Raw genomic sequence first — 15,725 nt, 5'->3', positions numbered from 1 at the left:
ATCAGTAAGTCATTACTACTGATAAAAACACTCAGCATGACAGTAAATAGATATCTTAACATTCGATATGGCAGTTCTGTCAATCTGTAGCAGTGTGAAATGTGTTCTTTGGTCATAAATGTATCCTACAATCTATGAAATGAGTGGAGGCGGTTTGTCCAAGGACCAACTGATGTAGATTGAACAATAAATGATATTCAGAGGACAAGTGTGCCGTTTTTATATGCTAAGTAGCTGGGTTGTAGCATACAGGAGCACACTAATTTTGATAATGTTGTTAATTGTTACTTAACCCACATCTCTCCAACCCAGAGTCTTACGCCAGCTGCTGTCTCCCCTCCTGAATGCCATCTGCTCTCTCCTCTCACTTCACTTTGACCTAAATTGTCAGTAGCCTACAGTTTACTTGCCTGCACCTGATCAATCAAACACTGCATGCATACTTCACAGGCAATCATAGCCATATGAATTCCCACGTGCGGGTCACAAGATCTGTATGTAAGGCTAAACAGTTTTAACTATATATATTTTTTATTTGCACATTGTAGTCTACTTATGACTAGCTGGGACTAAGTTATATCTTACAATGTCATACATAAAAAGGTCTGCACTGCCAGATTGTCTGATAATCAAACATATAATTACATAAATGCAACGTATTATAAGAAAAGATACATTTGTGAAAAAATAAATAAATACATTTACACAACCTTGATGATAAGCTTAGTGGCTTATAGCCACTAAAGTAGCCATGCACAGAGAAAATGGAGCTGAAGGATTCAATGTGCCTCCCAAATGTATGTTTAACAATAACATATGATGTATACATGTAATAATGATCATTGTTATATCTTAGTATTGTATGCACCATAAAAAGCTGTGTGTATAGGTTCTAGGCTGCCCTAGCTTTTAGTTTAATACACATCTCAATTTAATACAATATTTGTAGTAGGGGCTGAGGTTCTTCTGCCTCAAGACCCCTGCTTTAAACCATTTGGCTATTTTAACTCTGCAGGTACACTAGGGCTTACATGACAACACACATGATGACAAATGAGCCACTGAGATGTTAATCATCAAATATTATTTTAGACTGGAAGCCTGTAAATGTTTCAACATCACATACAGTAGTGGGATTGAATTAAATAAAAAATACCCTATCAAAAGTATAATTTCAACACCCTTGTCCCTAACATTTTGTGAACACTGTGTTCCACAGCGACATCCAGTGGCTACAAGGTGTCCAAGCAACTACCAGCACTTGACCATGACACATGTGACAGAATGTAGGCGGTAGTAACGCGTTGTAGTAATGTGATTACTTTTTCAGTAACGACTAGAGTAAAATTATTTAGACCTTTCTTGGTGTCGGTTTGTTTGCTGCCTTACATTGGAGTTGGATTCCGGGTTCATGTCAAGTTTCCCAACGTTCAGTTGAGAGGGACCGGAAGTCTCCACAAACGCTAAAAAGGAAGAGGAATATTGTATGTCGACCAGAGAACTACCATGGTAACTACAGAGTTGTCTGTCCCTTGTACGTTTTGTCCTCTCGGTATTCACTTGAGGTGTGTGCTGTGTGAACACCGGGAGAACAGGACAGTGCTTCTTGCTAACATTAACGTTAGCCAAGTTTCTGACCTCCAGACTCATTCAGCCACATTAGAGGTCTTCAACAGGGGGTCCGCCAAATTGTTTAATAATCTTTCCAACGTTTTTGTTTTTCAAAACCATGTTTTAAATATACATTAACATGAATGCAGCGTATTCAGTGTTCCCCCTACCATTGTATTAGGGGCTCCCCCCGCCTCCCTTGAAAGTTAAGTAAATTGTATTTATTTGTATTTTCTCAATAGCGTCAGATCACAACAGAAGTCCCTTAAGGATCCCTTCCCCGTGGAACCGTTCTATACATTGTCCTTAAACTAAATAGCCTTATGTTATTGATCTTATTTATACGGCATGTCAACGTGTCTATAATTATCAGAAAGCGTTGGAGATTCACTTCAAAGATCGTTTGTTAAATTGTTTGGGAGGAGGCTCCACTCCTTCAGTTTCGGTATCCTTTATTATTTTGTTTAAGAAGATGTTTCACTCCTACAAAAAACAACACAAACAGAATTAAACAAACTGGAATTCTTTATTTTTTTTGTGCTTGAAACCATAAAGGGATTTTTGATTTAACTTTGGACTGTTTCAGTTGGGAAAAGTTATTTTGACCTTTTGGACAATTATTTAAAAGACATTTTCTGATGCTGAGTGTAGCTCATTGTACAATACACTGATTTAAACTGAGTTTGCATTGTGGCTCGGATTATTGCTTATATAATTGTGATCCTTCTGTCTGGTGATTTTTAACACACACACACACACACACACACCGCTGTAAACCTAGGGGGAACACTCGTATTATTAGCAAAGATAAATTTGTGAAAAAGCAAAGAAATACATTTACACAACCTTGTTGATGATAGGCTCACTGCAAATAGGCATTCCACATGTATGTTTAACATTAACATGGTGTATAAATATATTAATATGTTTATAATGATCATTGTAATATCTTAGTATTGTATGAACCATAAAAAGGTGTGCATATAGACTTTAGGCCATCCTAGCTTTTAGACCCAATTTAATATGCAACTCAATTTAATACAGTACATTAATATTATTATTATTATATTTTTTGTTGGAGGGCCCCCCTGCTTCGTATCTTTCAGCTAAACATTGAAGACCCCTGGCCTATGTGATTATAGGTACAATGTTAAATTTCCATGAACTCACAGATATCTATAACAACAGAATAACAGACTTCTTATATTACTCTCAACCCAATCTTAGCCATAACCCCAATAAGCCATGCCTGATCATAAACAAAAACCAAGGGTAGGCTATATTTTCAATTAAAAAACACTTTAAAAGTTATTGGAAGGCAACTTTGATGCATTTGGGCTGTTTCACATTTTATTAGTACTACATTTTCCAAGTCACGTCTACAACACTGCCTGTAATGTAGGCTAGGCTATGTTGTGTCAAGGTCCAGGGTCAGGTATGTTATTTTTGTCGAGCCTTTGCATTGTAATATTGAGCAACATTATATTGTTTTGAACATACTGCAAATTTCATGGAGATCTGATAATTAGTGTTTGTAGATTGTTTACAGTGGCCTGAGTGTAGTATATGAAAAGTGGTCTGATTTATACTTGTGGACGTTTTGGTCTGATGTTGGTGGTGAAGAGATGATCACCAAAAATATCATGATTGATCCTTAGAGACTTTGAGAATCAGTACTATGATTGATCTCAATTTGGTCAGTGCAGCAGCAACAAATTGTCCTTTGGCACAGTGGTTAAAGAAGACTAGAAGTGAAGAATAGATTGCAGAGCTTTAGCTGCATCAAACATGTGAACTTTTGTCTTCTAAAACGTAGAACCTCACAACTGAAATGTAGAAAACAACCAGCTTTGTGAGTAGAGCCAATGCCTATTGTAGTACACTATTTTATTAATATTGTGTTTTGTTGCCAGATTATACTCATTAGTGATCGACTTATTAATCAGCCGACCAACTATACCATTTTAAGATAATTGGCATTGGCCGATAGCTATGCTCACAAGGCCATATAACAGAAAATGTTTGCGTGCAGCAGTCAGTGTGGCTCATGGATGTATAATGAAGTTAGTGCTCCCCCTTGTGTCAGTTTTGCCATTGGGCAAACGTCAGCAACAAGATAGCAAGCAATCAACCAGCTGAACTAGCTTACAGGGCTGGAAAATCTATTGTAAGGGCGTCACCAGCCCCTAAAAACATTTATCAGATTTGTCATTTGGGATGGTTGTGGGATGGCAAGCCATTTAGGGGTGTCCACACGTCAGGTTTAAGTTTTCACAACTATGCTGCAAGTTAAAGTCTACAACTAAACAGGGACAATGCATACAATAACAGTGTTAAATGAATATACAGTATATTATATCTGGCATGGCCCGGATTAAAACCTCCCAGGTCTGTGCTGCTGTGCACAAACACACTGACACTGGAACAATTTAGAAGCAATATATAAGAAACCTAACTGTTGTTTATGTTGACCTTTAGTTATCAGATGTCTTGTGTTATTGGAAATGCAATCGTAACGGGTTGTTGTATGTGGGTTTTAGCAGGCAGCTGTTGTCCCGTCTTCAGGGTCGCATATTGGCTCTGAATCTTGAATTTGTATTAACCTACTTTCACCCCTGATTATAGAACTCAAACACAATGAATATGCCTATTGAGCAGTATATCTGCCTATGCCCAATTCAAAGTAAAATTCAGTGAGCTGATCCATAGTGTGGTGTTGCGCTGCAGCTGAGTGGACATTAAACAAGGGCTCACAAGGAATGGAAGAAGAAAAGTATTGCGAGATAGCTCAAAACATATTGCGAGGGAACGCAAAAGTAGGCCCCCACAAAATCTCTCCATGACCCTTTAAGGGCTCCATAGTTTTATTATTAAATTCTTGCCTTTTATCAGATGCTGAAAAAAAGAAATAAATAAAAATAATTACATTATATCAGTAATATATAGGCCATATATTTGCCATCAGCCACCCTGTTCTCTAAATATCGGCACCTGCCATTGAAAACATCAGGCGACCACTAAAACACATAACTTAATCAAGAGCAAACACAAATTCACTGGGTAACCTATTTTATAATGGTCTGTAGACATCATTTTGGCTATGAAGATTACACAGATGTACGCAGCTGTTGTGCCACATTGCTCACTGATACAGTGGTACAGATTGAGGAGGGCTGTAATTGTTTTTGCGAATGGATGCATTGAGCATGCCATTTTTAATACATCCACTAGAGATCAGGGTTGCTATGCATTCATGTTCCCTGCAATGAACAACTGCAATCTGTATTACAAGACATTTGTAAAATGTACATTGCTCACAAGTGGTCAAATATGGTCATACATAAATACAGTGTTTTGACAGTGTGTGTTGGAATTTATTTGTATTTTCAACTGCAGATCAAGATCTTCTGACACAATATAATGCATTTCATAAAGCATTTCCATGAAAGCAACTTTTTCTCTATTTGGCATTTGTAAGGCTGTCCTCAATTAAAGAAATTCTTAGTTGACACCTTTTTGTCGATCGTGTCGACTGATTGATTAGTTATTTTTACTGACAGATCTGTAAAACTGACTTTCTCCACATAGAATCAAAAGCATGACATTTTTTTTTTTACTAGAGATGTGATTATAAGTTTCTTGGAAATAAGTCATTCATCATAAAAAACATTAAAAAAATCACTAACAAAGACAACTAAGACCAAAACATCTGTACTTAGAAAGTGTAACTTTACATAACATGCTCTAGATGTCAGTGTTTGCTTGTGTCACAGCTACTGTTAGCCAGCTCTTGATATAATAGTCCAAATAAATTAACTATGATATGTTAAGATTTGCCCCTACTGTGGCCAATTATGAAAGCCAAAGTAAAGACGGAATTCAAACGTTTTTTATTTGCTGCAGAGGACACCGTCATGGTCAGCGCCAATAACTTATAACATGACTAAAAATCCATATCAAATTGAACAGCAGTAGTTAATGATGGCGCTAAAGCTTAATTTTAAATTGAAGAAATAATGTACAAATGCATTTAAAATTAGATTAAACAACAGCAGGGGCAAACATTTTTTTGTGTTGACAGTGGAGCCTGAGACTTTTATTTTTGACAAACTTCCTTCAGAGATCCACAATTTCTCTTCTTCTCTGGGACATGAACAGAAGAGTCATGTTTAGTGTTTGTTGTTAATCTCTTCCTGTGCAGGACTCCAGAGTGAGAATCCTCAGTACTCCAAGCTGGGATTCGGACTTTGTGGCCGCAGCCTGTGCAGAGACAGATAGGCCTGCCTGTTTTATATGTAAAGCTGCCAACCAGAAAGCACAGGGCCCGCAGGGTACTCCGCACAACTCCTTTGTTGTAGCCAAACTGTGACGAGGTCCCACTGTCTAAGCTGCTTTGCATTCTGGGAGCACAAGAGATGGGGAGGATACTAAAGATGGTAGGTGGGTAAAGTTGGACCCTTTTTTAGCAATCTTTGTTCACACGCTTTTACACAGCTGGTAAGGGCTTAGACTGGAGCACGAGACCAGAAGACTATGCCCTCCCTCTTAATCTTTTATTCCTCACCCTTTTAATTTCTTCCACTTCTCTTTTTTATATTACTTGTTTGGTGTGTCCACTGTGGTAAATAGTTAGAGATAATATTGCTCAGCCTTTCAGTGCCTGGGATTATTCTGTACTGTCAATCATTGATTTGGCCCAATGGGGCACTTTGATGTGCGTTAGGACTCAGTGAGTTGACTGTTAATTGAACATCAGTGTTAAGCCAATCACAGCCTCATATTCCTCATCCTCTATCAGCACAGCCGCAGTGAATGGCCTCATTTTAGCCTCTTGGGCATGTTATCATTGTAAATGAGTTGGTTATCAGCAAGACAGCCTAGGCTATGGGGCTTAAACAAATAAACAGTCCAAGGGTGGATCAGAAGAGTTTCACTGTATGCTGCTTTAAAGTAGCTCAGTCTTTTGGTTTAAAGATGTGCTGCGTTGTTTTATGAATATATGTATTTTGTTTTGGTTTTTGAATACAGATTGAGTGCTGTGGAGATAAATATTTGCTGTGCCAAGTGTTTGGGCTGCATCTCAGAATAAACAGTGATAAGCCAAAATAACGACTGAAAGTATACAGTGTTTTGTCACTTGATTTGCAGCTGTGTAGCACAGTGTTGGCAAACCAATACAGGGAAAGCAGTCAGCAAGAAAGAGGTAGACTATCTGCTCAGTCTCACTCTAATTTCCTGTAACATGGGACATGGCTCTGGTTCTCTATGCAAACAGTTTGCCTTTGAAGAATGATTTGAAAGTATACATTTTAATAAGGTGCACTGAGGCACGGCCAACGAGACAAGAAAAAGATAAAAAGGAGATTGCATATCTGAAATAAGCTGATGAAGGGATGGAAGGGGGGAAATAAAGGAGAGGCAGAATAATGGGGGCAAGGAGAGGACTTGTAACAGCAAGGTGTTTTTTCTTTAATTGAAGTGGCTGGGGTATGTAAAATGGAATAGCATGCTTTGGGCAAATCAGTTGTGAACATGCTAGGAATGTAGAGCACTTAAGCACCAATTTTTAATCTGCTACACAAAATAATGCAAATATCACAGACGTCTTCACCGGCTGCCTGTTATTTCTCCACATAATGAAGCCACCTCTGCTATCAAGTCTTTTCTTTCAGGCAATCAGGCAGCTGCTTGAGTCATTTCACACTGTTTGTTTGAAGATGGAAAAGAAAATTGACAAGTTTACTCCCTAATACAAAAGTCAGACTATCCACACTATTTGTGCATTGGATTTTTTTTTCTACATTGTTATTGCTATGCACGTCCATCAGCTCTCCATTACCACTCTGTTTTTCTCTCATTTCTCCCTCATCCCTTGTTTCCATACTCTCTCTTTCCCACCCTTCTATTTTAAGGTAGAGTACCTTTAATTATGCATGTTGTCATAGTGCTTTTAGTATTACTGTCATTTAAGATTGTGTGTGTGTGTGTGTGTGTGTGTGTGCATGCATAGTATATCTCTCACACACACACAGCACAATCCCTGCTTTCTGTGTGTTTACCTACTGCATGTGAACACAACCACAGCATGAGGACATGGCCCTTAGGAGACCGCCAGTGCAGACATGACAGTCTAGAAGATGGGAAAGGAGACAGACTGGATTGATAATCATGCATGCATTCAGGTATACATACACAAACACATTTTATACAGAAAGTGATACACTGACATCCAATTGCCCTCATGTCAGACCTCTTGAGTATTTGGATCTTTTGCTATCTTTTTTTACCTGTTATAAAATGTACTTATTGTAAAATATATATAGATTTCCCTGTCTTTTTTTATTATTACAAAGCAGATTGAGGTGCAAAAAGTATCAAAACACTCCATCCACAGAAATGCACTCGGCCTGTATTTAGTAACTGTGCCTTTAAACGAGCCATCAGGACTTTTGTATGGTTGTGATGTCACAACTATAATATATATTGGTAGAAAGTGTTGGATTCCCCTTCTGCAATAACTGGGCAGAGACACAGTGCAGATGTGGAAGACCCGGAAGCGCTAACCCATCAGAACAGACTGGGCTTTCTAAGGAGGTGGGCTTAAATAGACATGCTAGGTATATTCAGACAGACACTGAGAAAAATAATGTGTTTTTTTCAACATTAAAGCATGTTAACATATTCTAGTAGAAACCTAAAATACGTATGAACCTGAAAATATGTCCCCTTAAACATTGATTCCTAACTGCACTTTTTAATTATGAGAAGAAAAAGATTATGTAAACAATATGTGCAAAACAATTCTACCCGGTGTGCTCCGGGAGATAGCTGAGAAGTCAGCCTGACTTTTGCATTTGCCAGAAGAGCCATGCTGATTGTTACCAGGATGACACTCTAAACACCGGACTATATGTCCTGACAAATCTTTCCTTTCTCCACTTCTGTCATACCTTGCTCCAGTGGCTTTCAATTTAGTGCAACTGTCTTTCTGTATTACCTTTTTTCATTTTTTAAAATTAATTTATGTGTTAGCATTTTAAAAGCAGATGGCCTTCTCCTGTTTCGTCCAGTCTCTGTGTCTTCCTTTTACCTGTACTCTTCAACTCCATCCTTAAAAAAAAAAATCTCCCTATACACCCTTGCTTTACACTATCCACCCTCTTTCTCTTCTGCTTCTTTCATCTCCTCTCCGAGCATCTCTGTCCCTCCTCACCCAGGCGCTTCATTGTTTTGATATATGACCTAATTACTTGGCTAATTGAGGTTCTTGTAGCTGCCACACAATTTGGTGGTGGGGAGGTATATCCGGTTGCCTCTGAAGGTCATGGTCAGTGTGATTGTTCGTTGAACATCCTCTCTTTCTACTCAGCATGGTTCACAAGGAAAAGTAGAATTACTGTCTTAAAACACAAGGAAAAGAGTTTTGAATCACATAGAAGGAGTAGATTATACTAAGTCCTAACAAAAACATGCTAATATTTCTTGCTTTAATGATGTTCTTTGTCAACTACTGTATAGTGGGTCACTGACTCCACAGTTCCCTTGGCAATTATGGGACTTGCAGTCATTTCTCTTTCATAAATGGCTCAATGTTCTGATTCTTATCTCTGAGAAAAGGAAATGATTGGACTATAATTGCTTTTAAACACAATTATGTTCACTAATATGCGTCCCATTCTGATTTTTTCGATGACAAATTAATCGTTGGCGTCCTTTAAGCCCGAAGCACTCATTTCACTCTCCTATCCTCTTGCTTTTCACAGGATGTCTTCCCCTCTTTCCAGTCTTTTCTTTTCTTTTGCTGAATAAGCTGTTCCTTTCTGTCAGTATTGACTGCTTGTCAGAGGACACCAGATGCAATACACTGTTCATGTCTCCTGATCTGTCTCCTGTACAGGGGCCTGTATTTACTTTTACATACTTACTTACTTACTTACTTATTTACTTGCTTACTTACTTACTTGCTAATTTAATTAGAACAGCTATGTAGGCTATATTTGGGAACATTTTTATCAAATATGTAATTATACAATAGGGTCTGCAATATACTAAAATCTTCCAAACAGCCATCAGCCCAACAACTGGCAATACAGCTGTACACCGTCTGAATTCAAGTTTCTCTCTTTCAACAAACTAAGATGTTAACTTGATTACCTTAACGAATCAAAAAACACATCATTCAAACTGGATAGAAAAAAAATTAAACTCACCAGCTTCTCGAGAAGGAGACCAGTAAATTAGCTGAATAAAGAAATTGGCCCCAGTCATCATTGATAGCCAATATATTCATCCAGTTGCCCAACCCTATCATACAGTAACATACAACCCTACACAAAAGATACAGATGTGTATTTATTTCAAAGTTAAATAGGGTTTATTTTAGATATTTTTGAAGAAGGTGTCAGAGACCATACTACCTTGTTTTTATTAGGAACTTAAAATTAAGATATTATACAGACTTTTTGAGTTAGCTCTTCTTTTACAGCTAAGTGGCTTGAAAGAAACTGTGTTGATAGTGTTTCATGAAAAGGCTTCCAATCTAAAAGCAGCCCAAGCCATTTGGTTCCTAAGGAGAAAGTGATTTAACTGATCAATATATGCTCAGTAAAGTTCATGAAAGTGCAAACCTAAAACAGTAAAATAAATAAATAAATAATAATTTAAAGCCTGACTTATTTTTAAAAAAACTGAATGGAGGACTTCAAGTTCAAAGTCTACTCCTGGAGGTTTTGTGGCCCTAAGCAGCTGCTAACAGTATTCTTCTTATGCCTAAGGCCAGTTATACAGATATCCTCAGGTGAAAGTTTTAGAAAAAATAGGAACATTAGCCATTGAAAGTCTCTTCACCATTTATCCAAGGAGGAATTTCTGAACTTTTACCACTCACCTATTCTCAGACTAAAATGTATAGTACATATTTTATTCTGGACTAAGTTATTTAACAACTATACAGTTAAGATTTGATATGATAAATAATGAGAAGTACCTTTCGCACTCCTTATCAATGTGTTAAAATGGCTTCCAAACATTGACAGCATTTTTCTAAAGAAGAGATGCCAGTCTGGAAAAAAACGACTACCTTTCACTAGCATCGGAGGAACCCAAGTCAATGTCTGTCATACGCTTTTTAATCATCTATTCAACTTAGTGTGCTGAATGTGACAGCCACTATTGAAGATGATTTCTCCCAAAGGCTTTCATTCACTTTCCATCTGCTTGAACATTAATTTCAAAGAGCTAACTTGTACAGGCGCAGTCAGCCTTTACCAACATTTGAGATCGAATATTTTATTCAATGACACCGTTTCCAGTAAGGGAGGGAAAGCCCTGTAGTCATTCATTTTACCTGTCCTGATTCCACAGGTGACACACCAGGCATAAGTCACCTCTCTCACATTGAGGCTACCGCTGCCCCCAGCTGTTCATCGTGGTCAAACTCGGTGCAGTTTGTCCATGTTGTCCATGACAGTGCATATTCCACGGGCAGCTGTGTTCCATCTCATCAAATACACTCGCCTTGTTTCTCTGCAGTGCTGACTGAGAAAAGACTTTGGCATCTCATTATTAATTGAATTAACGGAGGTATTTCTGGAGCAAGGTGAGTTCTGAGCCTGGGAACAAAGAATTATTTATGGTGTGCTTTGAAATTCCTAGGCACTAATGGGACTGTCTATACGATGAAGAACATCGACGGTCACACTTGGACACAACCTCCTGTCTCCTGGTGTAGATACAAACCAGCCTGGACAGAGATGCTGTTGCTCAGTAAAAGCTATAAAATGTAACATATAACAACCTCATCCCATGATAGATAATAAGTGACTAGGTAAGATGGACCCGTAAGATGGAACAATGGCAGGTATTTAGGAACAACTGTGTTGAATCATCAAGGCCTGTCACGCTGGTGCTAAAATCCCACCTACTGCATAGTCTGAAAAATAAAAACAAATAAATCACAGCAAATTTGACAAGAGTCCAGTAAGAAACTATATCTGGGCAGCACCATAGAAAATATGTGCATTGAGGCATCAACACATCTAGTTTAAACAAGCCAATATGCGTAGCTTTTTCCACTGATCCTTTATTCTGTAGTGGTATGCTGAATTGACCTTGGTGCTAATAAGCTGCTAGAGATGCAAGATAGCTGGTAGGCCTTAGGTGAAACTAGGGACATTGAAAAAGGAAACATGGCCATAGTGATGAAGCCCTCTCCCTGTTCATAGTCTCGTTGTTTATACAATATTCTTTTCTTTCTTAGAAAAAAACTTTCATCTTCCAGTGTCAACTGTGTGGGATGCACCAGGCTTCCACTAAGGTGTGGAAAACCTGTGTGAAAACAAAAGTCAACAATGACTTATTTTAACTTGCTTACATAGGTAACTTACTTTTGTAACATACTTAAATAATATCATATACCTAAGTTACATAACAATCATACTTATTTTAACCCACATAAGTAGTTTTGTTGCCTAAACCAAACCATACCCTGCATTCAAAAATGGATGCCATTGTATTTGAGGAGATATGGTTAATAATGTTCTCAAATAAAGACAATGATAATTTTATCAGTACTAAGACCTGAACATTTTCACTTACTCCGAATTCGGAGAAAATATATAGCTAGTCAATATGACAAAACAGACATCCATGACTTATGTCATATTTAAAGCTGCAGGGGCATAGAAGTAATTGAAGACCAACAATATCCAATGGAAAAAGAAGTGCAGCAGCAAAAAATGTCAGGATGTTTCTTTCTTCACTGAAAGCTAGGTACAGCCCAGTCACCACCAGCCATGGTACACTCTGCTCTCCAAAATCAGGTGTGATTACAGCATTGAGAATTGAGAAAATGGAGGGTTAGAGGAAAAACAAGAGGGGCCGTGGGCGTGTGAAGATGGAAAGGAGCACTGGGTCATTAGTCTTTGATGTTTTTTCTCTGATGTGACCCATGACTAATTTTCACTTCACATTTTTTACATGAAGTGTGTGTGTGCAGGACTTTGTTATCTGTGAATACATTAAAAAATCTACCAATGCATCATTTTGTTCATGTCCTCTAATAATGTCAGGGCATGCTCACCACGTTAATAACCTCATCCCCATGGCGATTGCATGCTACACATTGGTTTCAAGGTTGACTATAATGTGTAAAAGAATCCCTTGCTAATCCAGACTTTAGCCTCCTACCTCAATGCCCCATCCATCCAGAAAATCTCCTGAGACTTTGCCTTTAGCTCACATGCATGAATTGTTCATTAGAAATTGAAAATGTGGTCTGCTCCTTGCTACGTACTGTACATGTTTAAATATTATAATATGTTATTCTTTCTGAACTGTTGTTTGGGTCCTGGCTAGAATCATGAGGGAATAATGGGATTGTATATGGGGTCCCATGGGACATGAGTAGTATTACATTGTGTTGTCTCAAAGGGGGTTAGACAGAAAAAAACAAGCCTTGGGAAAAGATAAGATACATGAGGAATTTATGTTCAGTAACCTTATTATCGTCTGACTTTTTGTTTGCTTTGGAGCCGTTTCATTTGCTCAACTTAAATTGAAAGTTCAGCTGTATCAAGGCTTATAGAGTGCTGCAGGGATGACATATTTTTAGGCCAACCTGGAAGTTAGCATGGCCCTGATCCCCCTGACAAAAGCCAATGAGGTTTTTCTATTAGTTTTTCTTCTTCAGCAAGATAATCTTTACAAATGATGTATTGTTTTTTAAACCTAAATACATTTGCTGCAAGTATAAAGCTAACGTTATGCTATAAACAAACTACACCATGGATGCATGACTACAACGGCACCACAGCTAGCTTCGAGCTGACTTCCCATCTTCGGCATGATGACGTTTGACAACCTTTGTACTCTCATTTAGCCACTTGTTATCAAACGCCTATTTTCAGACACATAAAAGCTTCAAAATTCATGAGTGGGTTATTTACTGATGTACAGTATATTGTGTCATAGAACAAAATGTGAAAATCTATTAATCTTGTGTTAACCACATACTTAATTTCAGGCATCTTACCAAAAACCTATTTAAAAACAAAAACATTGACTTTGAGACAAGAGAACAAGAAGTGACCACTTAGAGGCTTAGACCTACCCTTTGTGTGCATGCTCTATAATACTCGACATGTTATTGAAATAAGATAAGGAGGAAAGAGATCTGGAGGGGACAACAGCAAAAGGACCAGGATGAGAGGAAAATAACAAGAACGTAGGAAGACATAAGACGAAGATGATACTTTAGCCTATCAATCCTCTAGTCCTGATTCCAAATACTTTCTTAAACTAAACAGCACATATGTTTTTCTTTATTCTATACTTTATTTTCTCCACTGTACTGTAACTGCTTTTGTTCAGACGGACCAAATACCTGTAGTAGTGTCAAGGGGAATGTCCCTGCTTTGCTCAGTGATATTCCTTTACACAATAACAGCTCTCTCAGGGGGGAGACTTTAGCCTTGTTGATAAAAACTCCCATTCAGTGAAGAAAAATCAGTCTATCTAACAGCTGCTATGTTTGTCTTATTTTTTCATTCTTTCAGTAATAACGTAAGTCTTTTATACCGAATGCCATATGTCATCTCTTCCCTCTCTGTCCATCAGGCAACACCAGATACTGTATGAACAGGAAGAGGGGGTGTTCCGAAACAAGAAGGTACACACCATGGAAGACGATTTCCATTTAACTTCAAAGTTTGTTTCTTATTACTAAAACAAACAGTATACATGTTTGTGTAATCTAGCAATGGTCATAGCATCATTGCTTGACTTATTTTGCTATTCCTTTTAAAGCAATGTATGACTACTTGAAACACTTCTCAATCAGACACAGAGAAAAATCAGGGAAGTAGATGAATGCAAAGGAATAACAAAATTGCACATGTATAGTTTTGGACTCAAATTTTCGATTTCTGTTTGTTGGGTTGGTATTTTATTTTTGGAGATTTGCAGTTATTGTTTTTCAGTGTATATGTGTGAAGGATGAAGCTGTGGGCTTCAGTGTGGTGTGGAGATAAAAATCCATTTCGGCAAAGTACTCCGAATCCCAGCTGCTGCAGAAGGTGAGCAGTTTTATTGTTTGAATTTGAAATGGAAATATTAAATACAATAAAAAAATCACAACATAACAGGGCATTTATTGTGAAGAATTTATAGTAAATTAAATGTGTTCATCCTCAGTTTGTGAGACATATGTCCAAGGTGAGTCTTCTAGTGTAAAAGAGATTGACCTGTAATCAACATGAGACCATTCCTGTAGCAGATTTGCTATTCAGTCCGCGTTGATCACCTTCCAGTGCTTTGTCAGAATCCTTCCAGCTCTATGTGAAATGTGATCCATCGCATGGGGTCCATCGCATGGGGGCTCTCATTCTCTTTCCTAACCAATATGCCCACACACTGCTAATGCCATATCGCTGCTGCAAAGTGTATTTAATTGACATGCGTTTGTCAACATAACAAACTTATCATGTGGTTCTTCCCTCCCTCCAACAAGTTGCTGCACATCTCCACTTCCTTCTGTGTTTGTTTTTACACACACACACACGCACGCACACACACACACAAACACACACACACACACACACACACACACACACACACACACACACACACACACACACACACACACACACACACACACACACACACACACACACACACTGTCTGTCCTCTTCTCCCTCTCTATCTTTCCTCAGCACTTTGGCAGTCATTCCTGCATCAGTGAACTGGGCATACAGTACATGACTTGATCTGACATGAAAGCTAAAGGCTAGCTATTATAGCCATGTATTAGAGTCGATGAGTGGGGGAGAGAGAGGCAGAAGTATGACAACAATAAAAGCATCCTCAGTAGCCTATCCTCAGATCCTGAGAGTAAGGAGGAGAGAAAGTGGGGGAGAGGGAGTGTGTGTGCGTGGTGTGTGTGTGTGTGTGCGAGAGAGAGAGAGAGAGAGAGAGAGAGAGAGAGAGAAAGAGAGAGAGAGAGAGAGAAGGGGGTTAGTGAGAGGGGAGGCTAGTCGCATCACTCCAGAGGAGTAGGCGTGCTCTTGTGCTGCATCGTTTGATGATCTCCCCGGTTCCCCCTAAACCTCCACTCTCTG

Source organism: Echiichthys vipera (assembly GCF_963691815.1).
Source record: "Echiichthys vipera genome assembly, chromosome: 9".
NCBI lineage: Eukaryota > Metazoa > Chordata > Actinopteri > Perciformes > Trachinidae > Echiichthys > Echiichthys vipera.
This window is presented reverse-complemented; position numbering follows the sequence as displayed.